The sequence below is a fragment of the Dipodomys merriami genome, unplaced genomic scaffold (genome assembly GCF_024711535.1).
Source record: "Dipodomys merriami isolate MVZ:Mamm:240054 unplaced genomic scaffold, mDipMer1.0.p SCAF_26, whole genome shotgun sequence".
NCBI lineage: Eukaryota > Metazoa > Chordata > Mammalia > Rodentia > Heteromyidae > Dipodomys > Dipodomys merriami.
In genome coordinates, this window is record NW_027204048.1 from 19,443,500 (window position 1) to 19,455,678 (window position 12,179).

Below are 12,179 nucleotides of genomic sequence, written 5' to 3' on the forward strand. Positions count from 1 at the left end.
TTAATTTTAAGTGAATATCTAGATATAGATTGGGTATATACTTCATGAGAACATGTCAAAACTGAAGTGGTTGTACAACTTAATACTCCCAGCAGTACATATGAGAGTTCTACTTCCTGACACGTTGGCCACTTTGAGGTTATACCTTTCTTTCGTTGCTCCAGTGCTGGGGCTTGAACTCAGGGCCTTGCATTGTCCACTTACTTTTCCTCTCACATTCAGCTATACCTTCACTTCTGGCTTTTGCTGGCTGATTGGCAATAGGAGTTTATACACTTTTTCTTGGCTAGCTTCAAACAGCTTCTCAGATCGCAGGCTCTAGGGTAAGAATGCAGATACCAGTCACCAGCACCCTGCTGTATCAATTTTTTAAAAAACTCTAGCTATTTTATCAGGAATGAAAAATGCCCATTTTAGTTTTGATTTATATTTTCACATTAGTCTCTTGAGTAGCTATTAATTGGTTTATTGAGCATTTATATCTACTTTGCTAAATTAAAGAAAAACAATGTTTGGTGCTGTGAGGCAACATGTCTCAGAACATTCTGTGTAGCTCATGTTAGCCTTGGACTCTAGGTATTCCTGCCTCTGCTCCGGAGTGCTGGGATTACAGGCCTACACCACCACACTTGGCATTTTTATTTATTTAGTTTTGCCAATCCTGGCACTTGAACTCAGGGCCTGGGCATTCTCTCTGAGCATTTTCTGCCCAAAGGTAGTAATAGTGCCACTTTGGATTTTTCTGTGATTAATTGGAAATGAGTCTCATGGACATTCCTGCCCATGCTGGCTTCAAATAGTGATTGATCTCCAGATCTCGGCCTCCTCAGTAGTAAGGATTACAGGCATGAGCCACTGGTGCCTGGCCACACCCACTTTTGACAACCTTTTTTTAAAAAATTAATTTTATTGTTTAGGTAAGGGGTTACAGTGAGTACTTTTATTGTCCAAGAGTGTTATCCCCACCTTTGTTTTCTGCTCTCCCTCCCCCCAGACTGCCCTTTCCCCAGGTTGTACAGATCTTTTCCAACCTAGTGTCTTGTGAGTTTCGCTGTTGCCTTGGTTCCCCCTTGTCCTTTGTCTCACCATGTTGTGATTCCCCTTTCCTTCCCCCAATCAGATAAACGTATAGACAAAACACAGGGTACCAAAATAAAAAACACGGGCTAATAGAGTTCATTTGAAGAGAGAAAGTTAAAGGCCACTGGTGCCCGGCCTCAATTTTTTTTTAATATCTTTGTCTTGTCATTATTTCAATTTTTAACTGGAATTCACTTTTGCATTTTCTTTCTTTCTTTTTTTTGTGGGTCATGGGGCTTGAACTCTGGGCTTGGGCGCTGTCCCTCAGCTCTTCAGCTCAAGGTGAGTGCTTGAGCCACAGCACCACTTCCAGTTTTCTGGTGGTTAATTGGAGATAAGAGTCTACAGACTTTCCTTCCTGGGCTGGCTTTGAACCGTGATCCTCAGATCTCAGCCTCCTCAGTAGCTAGGATTACAGGTGTGAGGCACCAGTGCCCGGCTATATATGTGTGTGTGTGTGTGTGTGTGTGTGTACATGTATATATGTATATGTATATACATATATATACATATACATATATATACATGTGTATACATGTATATATGTATATATATATACATATATATACATGTATACACACACACATATATATATATATATATATATATTTAATGCCATAAAAATTCCTTCTAACTTTTACTCTGGCTCCATGTATCTGCCATGGATTTAAAATATTTTGTAGCTTTTATTGAGATTCAAGAATACACCTAGAGTATTTAGGATAATTTTTTAATTCTTTTTTTCCTTCTTTTTTGTGGTACTGAGGTTTGAACTCCAGGCATCAGGTTTTCTGGGCAGGTGCTTTCCCACTGAGGCATACCCTCAGCTCTTTTAGCGCTGGTGTTTTTTGAGATAGGGTCTCATTGTTTCTCCGAGTCAGCCTGGTGTGGTTCTTATTCTAACTGGTACAGGCAAGTGGCCCACAGTTTTGTTTTGTTTTAAATCAGGGGTCCTCACAAACTATTTTATTTAAGCCCAGGCTGGCCTGGACCCACGATCCTCCCCACGTTAGCCTCATTAGGATTAGGATTACAAGCAAGAGCCCCTGGCACCCAGATAGAATAGCAGTATTTAGTTTGGAAATATCCCTAGCTTCTTCAGTTATCTTCTTGATTTCTACTGAGGTAAGACCATAAAAAAATTCATGCATCTGGAATTTTGAGATGATTTATTTTATTGTCCAGAATATGGTCTACCTTGGTAATTGTCACTTTTACCAATGTGCCTTATAGTGGTCAGCCATGGTGTTCTGAAAACGTCAATTGGGTTGATGGTGATGTTTTTTGAATCAGGTTCTTTGACCTGCTTCCTCTTTAGTTCTGTCGATGATCTGTTTTAACAGAGCAAATGCACATGACCAGAACCCCAGCAGTCTCAAAGTGTGCAGCCCTTGGCAACAGCTGTGCTTACAGTGTTTGCCAACTTCACCTCTATCTAGCTGGGTGGCCCTTTATTATATAAGATAGTGAGGGGAAAGAGTACAAGGCTACAAACTGGGCCTCGGTCTTTCCGTGCAGCTGGCTTGGCATCCTTTTCCTTACATACTGAGGTCCTTCTCCTTCCCCATATCAACTAAGCTTTGGTGGACCCTGAGCTAGATTCTGTTCTGGTAAGTCCATTTCAGGCAGGCCTGGCTGTGGAGAGCTGGCGTCCCCTTGGCATTTCAACATGCCGACCTCCCCCCCAGCCACCATGCCTGGAGCGCAGGATTGCTTTCGCCCTGATCTGCTCCCGGGAGGCAACGTTCTCAAGTGTGGGGTCTCTCATCACACCAGCCCCTCACAGGGAGTCGGCCTTCCCTTTGCAATCATGGGTCCAGAGTAGCTTCAGAGTGTTTCCATGGCTACTGGATTCAGCTCCAGGCTCCTGGGCACCTGTGTCTCTTGGCACTCACCCTGCTTTTGAGTCTGGGGACACCAGTGACGTCACCCATGGCTTAGTTCTCGTAGCCCCAGGGTGTTGCTGATTTTCAGGACTTCCTTCTATTTTTTTTTCTTGCTAAAAGAGTAGCAGTGATGACGTAAGAGCATTTCAGATGTTGGACTGGAAATGCTGTTTGCTTTTCTTCTACTTTTTAATTAATTAATTTTATTGTAAAGGTGATTTCTTTCTTTTAATTATTGATTTGGTTGATTAAGTCTACTATTGTATGGCAGTCTAATTAGTGATGTGAAGCAGAGCGGTTATTTATTTTCTACTTGTTCTTTTGGTTCTATTTTGTGTGACATCGCTTGGGTGAAGCAGATATTTGTTTTTTTTAATTTCCAATTTTCTTCTTTTGTCTCCTTAGCTATATTTCATATATTTAATTTTAGGGCTACTCTAGGTGTAATATATAATATTCTTAGCTTGCTACAATCTGCCCATGATGAATAAACTTTTCTCACTAAATACAAGAACTTTTATAAGGATATAGTTTTATTTGCCCTAACCCTTGCCATATATGTGTCAAATATATATAATATTTAAATATAAAATATAATATATAAATATACAAATATATGTATAAACCTATTATCTATCTTTTTTTTTTTTTTTTGGTGTTGCTCCTGAGTCTTGAACTCAGGGTCTGGGCATTGCCCTTGAGGTATCTAGCACTCTACCACTTAAACCACAACTACAATTCTGGTGTTTTGGTGGTTAATTGGAAATGAGAGTCTCAAAGACTTTTCTGCCTGGGCTGACTTGGAATCACAATCCTCAGGTCTCAGCCTCCTGATTATCTAGCATTATAGGCATAGACCACCAGCGCCTCGCTCCCTTCAGCTCCTTTCTATGTTTCCTATTTCATTGAAAATATTCTCTATCTTGTTGAAAAATGAACTTTACAACTTTGGCAGGGGAAGGGGAGTAATGAGGGGTGGCGGGGGGGGGAGATAGGAAGGTATAGATAGGAAGGGGAAACAAAGGAGGAGGCAACAATGCTTTATAAGAAATGTACTCATTACCTTGCCCATGTAATTGTAACTCCTCTGTATGGTATTTTCACAATAAAAAAGAAAAAAAAAGAAAAAAAAGGAAAATATTCTCTATCTGTATAGGAATTCCGACAAGTTTTTCCTTTATATCCTTGAAACTATTTAAAATAGCTGCTTCAAACTCTTGCTGTTATTTTGAAATTTCAGCTCATTGTAGGACCAATTTCTATTCCCTATCTGTGTTTCCCATGCTAGGTTCAACTTTCAGGTCATTTTAGGGTTAATTTTTAGTCCTTATGTATTCTTGTAGGGTTAATTTTTAGTCCTTATCTTTTTCTATGAGTCCTGATTTTTTAAAAAATACCTACTGTTTATTTACTGCACACCAAACATTAGGATAACCCATTATAAAATCTCTGGGTATTTTTATTGTTTCTGAACTTTTTGTTTTTCTGGGCAATTAAATTACTGCCTAAACTTACTGTTGAGCTCCTAGGGGGTCCATTGTTATTAAAGTATGTCTCCCAGAAAGCCAGATAAATATAGTAAGAAAAGATGAACTTCTTGTTTCCAATTCTTGGAATTCATTTTATATGGTCCTATGCACTTAGTGATTAGGCTATTGTGATCCCCTGCTAAGAATAGCATTGACATATTCTAGTTATTACAAATGAGGGAAACCATGGGGCCTATATTTCTTTGGCTTGGCTTGCTTTGCTTAATATGATTTTTTCCAGGTCTTTCCATTTACTTATAAATGGGCGATGCCATTCTTTCTGATGAAAGCATAGATCTCTACTGTGTATATATTTCATATCTTCTTGATCCATTCATCTACTTACTGAGGGGCATCTGGGTTGGTTCCATATCTCAGCTATGGTAAATAATGCTGCAATAAACATGGTTGTGCTGGTAGCTTTAGTATGGCCTGTTTGTGGTCATTTGGGTAAATGCTACTATGTCCTATATGCAGTTATTTCTATTTTTTCTTTCCGTTTTAGTTTTCTGTACCCTTTGTCTTGTATACAAGCTTATCTGATCCATGGAAGGGAAAGGGAATCACAGAAGCAGTAGGACAAAGGATGAACTAATGCAATAATGATACTAGGCACTATGTTGGAAACATAGTGTCTTTACACTTGGAGGGGGAGAGGGGAGCAGGGAGTGGTAATCAGGAGAAAATGAGGGAGGGGGTAACAATATTTAAAAAGAAATATATTCATTACCTTATTTAAGTGTGCCCCTCCATTCATCACCTTTACAATAAATTATAAAAAAGACTAACAATAAAAGAAAAAGAAAAGAAAAGTGCGGCACAGCCCCCGAGAAGGTGGATGACATGGCAGGAGTTACCGAACACTTCAGTCCTAATTCTCAGTATTAATGGACTTAACTCTCTAATTAAAAGGACATAGATTGGCTTCTTACTGACAAAAACATAGTCTCAAAAAGACAAAAATTTACACTTAGACATGATAAATTAAATAGAACTCTAAGCATTCACACAGGGAAACCAAAGGAGGCTATTCTTAGGATCACAAAGGCCAACTGGCTATGTGAGTATCATCATATCTAATGATTTGTATGGAAATAAACTCCAAGAAATGGAATGAGGTGTTTTGTTATTTTGCTTTTTGTTTTTTTCCCCCACCTTTGTGCTGTTTTTTGTTTCTGTGTCTTTTGCCTTGAATGTAAGGTTATCTGTTTTGGGGAAGGTAAGGGGGACACAGAAATGGTGGGACAAAGGGTGAATTAATTTAGCAGTGATACTCACTAAACACTATGTTGAAAATGAACTATACAACTTGTGGGGGAGGGGGTCGGGAGGGAAAGGTCTGGGAGACAATGAGGGAAGAGGTGACACTGTTCAAAAAGAAAGGTACTCATTACCTGACTTATGTAACTGGAACCCCTCTGTACATCACTTTTACAATAAAACTGAATTATAAAATAAAGTAGGTCTGTTGATTTTTCTCTTTTGTCAGTAGTATAAAGCTCTTCATTCAGAGACATGCACTTTGAATTTTATATGTACCCTTTTGGAATTTCAGTGAAAATTTAAGATGGCTATAAAAACATTCCAACTCGCAAACTCTCAGACCTCAAACTCTCCTTCCTTCCAGTGGGCAGCACCAGATAAATCTGCTCAACTTTTTGGCCTGGGATGTTTGCTGTGAGCCTTGAAATCTTGTGTACATGTAGTGCAGAAGCCAGCCAAGAATTGGAGGGGAGTTTGCATATAGATTTTGAGGCTTTTTTCTGTGGACCCTTCCCTCTCTCCTTTCCTTCCCTCCCATTCCTTTCTTCTTTTCTTTTTCCTTTCTCCTTGCCCCCTTTTCTTCCTGCTGGCAGATCTATCCCAAGTGCTACTCTGTCGATTACCCTTCTTAGCCCCCCTCAATTTCCTTTCTTTTTTTCCTTTGCCAGTCATGGGGCTTGAACTCAGGGCCTGGGCATTGTCCCTGAATTTCTTTTGCTCAAGGCTAGCACTCTACCACTTGAGCCACAGTGCCACTTCTGGCTTTTTCTGTGTATGTGGTACTAAGGAATCAAACCCAAGGCTTCATGCATGCTAGGCAACCACTCTAAGACTGAAGTTCTGTTAGAATTTTAGCTTTGCATCATCTCTTTCAGACTGAGTTTTCTTAAGAAAATGAGGCTACAAAAATGGTCTCACCTAATTCAATTCTCTTTTTATCAAGGATCTATTGCTTTTCAATGTATTTGTATTTTAAGTAATTCTCTCATGGAATCAAATAGTTTTTATTTTTTACAATTTTGTTTGGGGATTATAATTGTTTAGCTGTGGGAGGTTTATTCTGATATCTGCTACTCTCCTCTTATCTGAGTTGCAAGCTCTCTGTGTTTGTTTCCCAGTCAGTAGTCCTGACTAGTGATGAGGTTTTGTGTGGCGATAAATTGGTTTGGCAGTGTGGGCAGAAGTACATAAGGCCTTAAAGGCCAGGCAATGGATATTTTACAGGATGAAGTAGACAACAGGGAAAGGGTCATGTCTGAGTTATAGATAGCTTTTGTTTTTAAATATTAGAATGATGCTGACATTTATTATAATTCATGGAGAGACTTGACATGTATTCAAATGAGTTGGTATGGTATTTCCATCATTTACATGAAGCAAATGTCAGAACAGAAGACCCTTAATTTATCCTTGTAATTATAAGTCCTTCCTTCCTCCTTTCCTCCCTATCTTCTCCCTCTCCCTCCCCACCTTTCTTCCTCTTCGCTTTCTTTTCTTTTCTACCTGGCCTCTTCCTTTTGATTTTGTTTCCAAGTTTGGGAAGAATATGTGAGATGGAAGTAGACCTATTGAAACGCACCCAAGAATTTAAATTTATTTTTTAAACAATCTAGTACTTTTTACATAGTAAGAATATTTATATTTTAACCTTCCTCCAGTGCTTAACAAAGTATCTTATATTCATAGTAATAAAGAAGGAAATATTAAATATTAAAACCATAGAACCAATTAGAAAAAAAGCATTGGATGCTTTTACAATTATATGGGTAACTGTATGCAACAACTTGGAAAGGATTTTTAACAAAGGTTGATACAGATTTGTATGTATATTGTGATGCTGTGAAAAATGTTTTGCTTCTGGCAAAGACTGGAAAAGAATACACAAGATGGTATGTAAATGGCGTCATGAAGATTTTATCTTTTTTTTTTTTGTGCTGGCCCCGGGGCTTGAACCCAGGGCCTGGGCGCTGTCCCTGAGCTTTTGTGCTCAAGGCTAGCACTCAACCACTTGAGCCACAGCTCTACATCTAGCTTTTTGGTATTTAATTGGATATAAGAATCTTACGGTCTTTCTGCACAGGCTGGTTGGCTTTGAACCATGATTCTCTTGTGTTGGGCCTCTTGAGTAACTAGGATTATGAGTGTGAGTCAGTGTTGCTCAGCTCTGAAGTTTTATTTTTAAATTATTTTTTTAAATAGAGGGAATTTAACCATGTTAAAAACTTCTCTGTTTGTTAGAGTGTTTAATAGGAACAAGAAGAAGCAATCTTCAGAAATTCATTTATACATTAAAGATTTGAAGTTGTAAATGTTCTACGATTAAATTATTTATACTTTCCCCTTACTTGAATGTACTGAGCATGATCTTCTGCTGAAAACTCCTTTCCATGCTTGGTGAAAAGTTTGTGTCTCTTCCTGTCTTGTATATGGTGCTACCAGAAAGTCAATATAGCAAGAGAAGAACATATCTTGGCAAGAGAATTCAGGCAAGGCTTGAACATAAAAAGGTGATTGGAAAGTTCATTAGGAAAGGAACGTGGCAGAGAAAATACAGTTTGTATGTTATATATATTATATATATGCCACAGGAAGACAACACTTCAGTTCCTCTTTAGCCAGGGTACAGACATGAGACTTAGATTTAAATAGAGAAAGAATTAGGGGCAGAGGACAAAGATATGCATAGTTACAGATATGGCGTATCTGGTTATTGTCTCAGTTTTGGTCCTTCTGGGCACCAGAGAAGTTGGAGCTGCTGTCACGGGAGGGAGCACTCTGGTTGCCATGAGGTGGCAATGCTCACGCCCAGAGACCGCGAGATCTCATTTGCCACGTTAGGTCCCCTTTGCGCTTAGTTGCTGAAGTGGCGATACTGAACCTGCAGGAGTCAGCCAAACATCAAGGTGTGCAGGAAAGTTGAACTCCCGTGCTTTTGAATTAAAAAACAAGTCCCAAGATGAAGAGACTGTATAAGGAGAGGATGAGAAGCAGTCTCAGGCCAGGGCGTGAGCTCCTCTCAGTAGCTGATAAGTTCTGAGGCCTTGATGCTGTTTCTCTTCTCACTCATGCTTCGGATGGAGGGTGGCGGCATTAGAAGACTCTGATGAGCCGTACTGAGGGGGTTCCTCATGGCGGCTCTGACTGTGTGTTAGCCATGATTATGTTGATGGCAGATGTGTGGCATCCTAAAAACCTGCATATAGAATTGTAAAATGCATTGTCCAAACCAGCATGATTACTCTTACCTCTGAGAGTAGGCACAAACTGGGATCTTCCAGGTACAGGGTGGTTCAAGATCAACTTACCTATAGGATACTATCTTTCAAGTCGCTCTCTGTCCCTCCCTCCCCGCCAGGTCTCAGAAGGGGAGGCACCCAGGTGACATTGCAGCTTTGCATTTCTGGGCCTCCACATCACTGAGGATTTTGAGCAGGGGCTGATACAGTGTTTCAGGCAGAAATGTCTAGCAGAAGAAGGTAGGCAGGATTAGAAAGGTGAGAACTTTTGTGAGGAGGTGCTGGTTGTAGGCATTCCGTGGTTTTGTACCAACAGATAAAGAAGGAAGTTATCAAAACATCCTTGTGTGTGTGGGGTAAGGAGATGATATCATAATTTCCTCACTTTTTCATTGCCCAGAACCCCCTTTTTAAAGAATCGAATTTGCCTTATAAATCATGCTTTTCTCTAATGCTACATTTTCAATATATCATTGTTTGCTTCTTTTCCTTTTTTGGCAAGTCCTGGGACTTGAACTCATGGCCTGGCTATTGTCCCTTCGCCTTTTCACTCAAGACTGTAACTTTACTACTTGAGCCATACCTCTAATTGTAGCTCTGGGCTGGAAGGAAATTTCCATGGTTGAGAGGGGGGAAGAAGGGAGGGGAAGGGGGGAAAACCAGGTGAATATGAAATTTAGTTCTTGTCTCTAAAGTGGGTATAAGAATTTAGAATTGTCTAAATTCTTTTTTTTTTTGTCAGCTGTGGGGCTTGAACTCTGGGCCTGGGCGCTGTCCCTCAGCTCTTCAACTCAAGGCTAGTGCTCTACCACTTGAGCCACAGTGCCACTTCTGGTTTTCGGGTGGTTTATTGGAGATAATCTCACGAGGACTTTCCTGCCTGGGCTAGCTTTGAACTGCAATCCTCAGACCTCAGCCTCCTGAGTAAGTAGGATTATAGGCATGAGCCACTGATGCCCAGCTAGTCTAAATTCTTAATACTGCTTCAGAGAAGTAAGTGTTCAGGGTAGGAAATAACAATAAAGAACAGGTAATGTCCAGAGACACACTAAAGCTTCTCACTCTTCTTGCCTGAGGTAGTCGGGGGTGGGGGGTGGGGGGGAGTAAAGGAAAAGAACTCTGCTTTTGATGTGTCATCAGATTCTGGTTTTGGAAATTCATCACAGATTTAGTGTATCACCTGCTATTGACCTAATTATAAACTAGTGTTGAACAACAGCTGAAGCTCATTAAAGATCTGAGGAAAAGCACGAGGAGTATGATCCACCTAGAGATACAAATAAGATTGAGGGACTCACAAGAAGTGTAACTGTCCTGCGAAGTTCCGCTCTTCACTTTGTGCTCTGGTCACATGCAGCTCTCCACTTTCAGTGACTATATTACACTGGTTCTGTTTGCTGTTCATCTCTCCTCTCTTTCAAGAACCTCTGTTCTCTAGGATCAGAGTAAGTTTATGCTTTCATCATGATACATTTCCTGACGCCAATTACCTCCTTGACTCAATGGGTGTGGAAGTTTAGGGAGAAGTGAATATAATGAGATTTTGGTCTATGGTATCCCTTGTATATGAATGTGGTCCCATAGCATGATAACAGAGCTGAAAAACTGCATTTGCCTAGCTATCCTGATAAGTCATTGCCCAATGCACCACTCACATATTTGTAGTGATGCTAGTGTATTCATACTTCATTGCCAGCATTGTTATGTGACATAATACTTGATAATAGGTTCAGTTATTGTTTTAACATATGCTGAACTTTTAGAGTGTAAAGAATAGTGTGCTATGAAACACTGTGCAGTGTTACATCATCAGTGAGCTCATACATTTTGCTTGTTCTGCATCTCTTGATTTACTATGAGGCCATGCACATGACTTAAATCACACAGTGTCTAATTTTGTATAAATACTGTATTCAGACAACGATGACATCACCTAATGATGTTTTCTCAGAACACATTCTGCTGTGAAGCAATGCATGATGGTACCTTGATTCTCATCCTTGTTGCTAGTTATGTTCTACAAATGCAGAAGTGGCCAATGCCGAACCCATTGTTCCTAGAGGAAATAGATTAAAGTTCCCCTGAGCCTTTGGTCATAATATATTCAACTGATTAATTCATAACCTCGTGCTATGTGAGCGTCTGTTTAAAGATATCTTTTAGGTGTATATTGATGATTCATTAGCATTGAACTCACAACCCACAGTACTGTAATTCATGCCTGAACAATTCTTGTTTAACATTTATTTTCTCCATAAGTCACATCACAGCCTTCTTGGACTTACAACACTAAACAATAGTTCAGCACTATGCTGACCTTTTTTTAAAGACAGCAAAATCAACAAAAGAATACATGGAATGTAAAGCAACAGGGCACAAAGTAGACAGTATAAAGGAGGCATGTATAAGAGCAGAAATAAGATGGGATTTATTCAACCTGTTAGAAACATGTTCATTGAGTGACTCCAGTTTTTTTGACCTCTCTGTGCATATCTGAAAATGTCAAAGTGTCATGAGTTTTTATTTTGGGTAGCAAGTCTGTAACTTTGGAAATAAGCAGTCTTTGAATGAGGACCAACTGAATAATTAACCATACAAATGTACACTTGGTTAATGTACACTTAGGTATTTGGTGTTTTTGTTAGATATTAGAAATGGAAAATATCTCTAGCCTTTATTAATCATCTACCAAATAACAGATATCATGCTAGATACTTCCATGGAATTTCTCCTTTCTTTTCTTAAACTGATCTAGCAATTAAAAAAGTGGGAATCAAAATGATTAAGTAAATTGCTCAAATTCACATAGCTAATCTGGCCTGTTTGTTTGCAGGGTCATTATTTACAGTCTCTTTGTTTACTCTCTCTTGAGTATGGGCAGACTTTGGATGGGTTTTCCATTTGTTCCTGTTACCCTGGACAGGATCGAGGAAGGAGGAATATAAAAAAGAAAAAAAATCTGAAGTTTAATGGAATTGTTAGGGTCTCTTCTAGAAGAGTAAGTTCAATTGTACAGCATTGTGATAGTATGAAAAGTACACAGATTGGTCTTTAGTCTGCTTCTCAGCTGAAAAGAGAGGAAATCGAGTTAGAATCCTGATGACCTACAAGAGGCCAAGGTCAGACAAAGTCACTTCTTAAAGGAGCTGTGGAATAATTTCATGCTATTTTTATCTTGCTGTGCC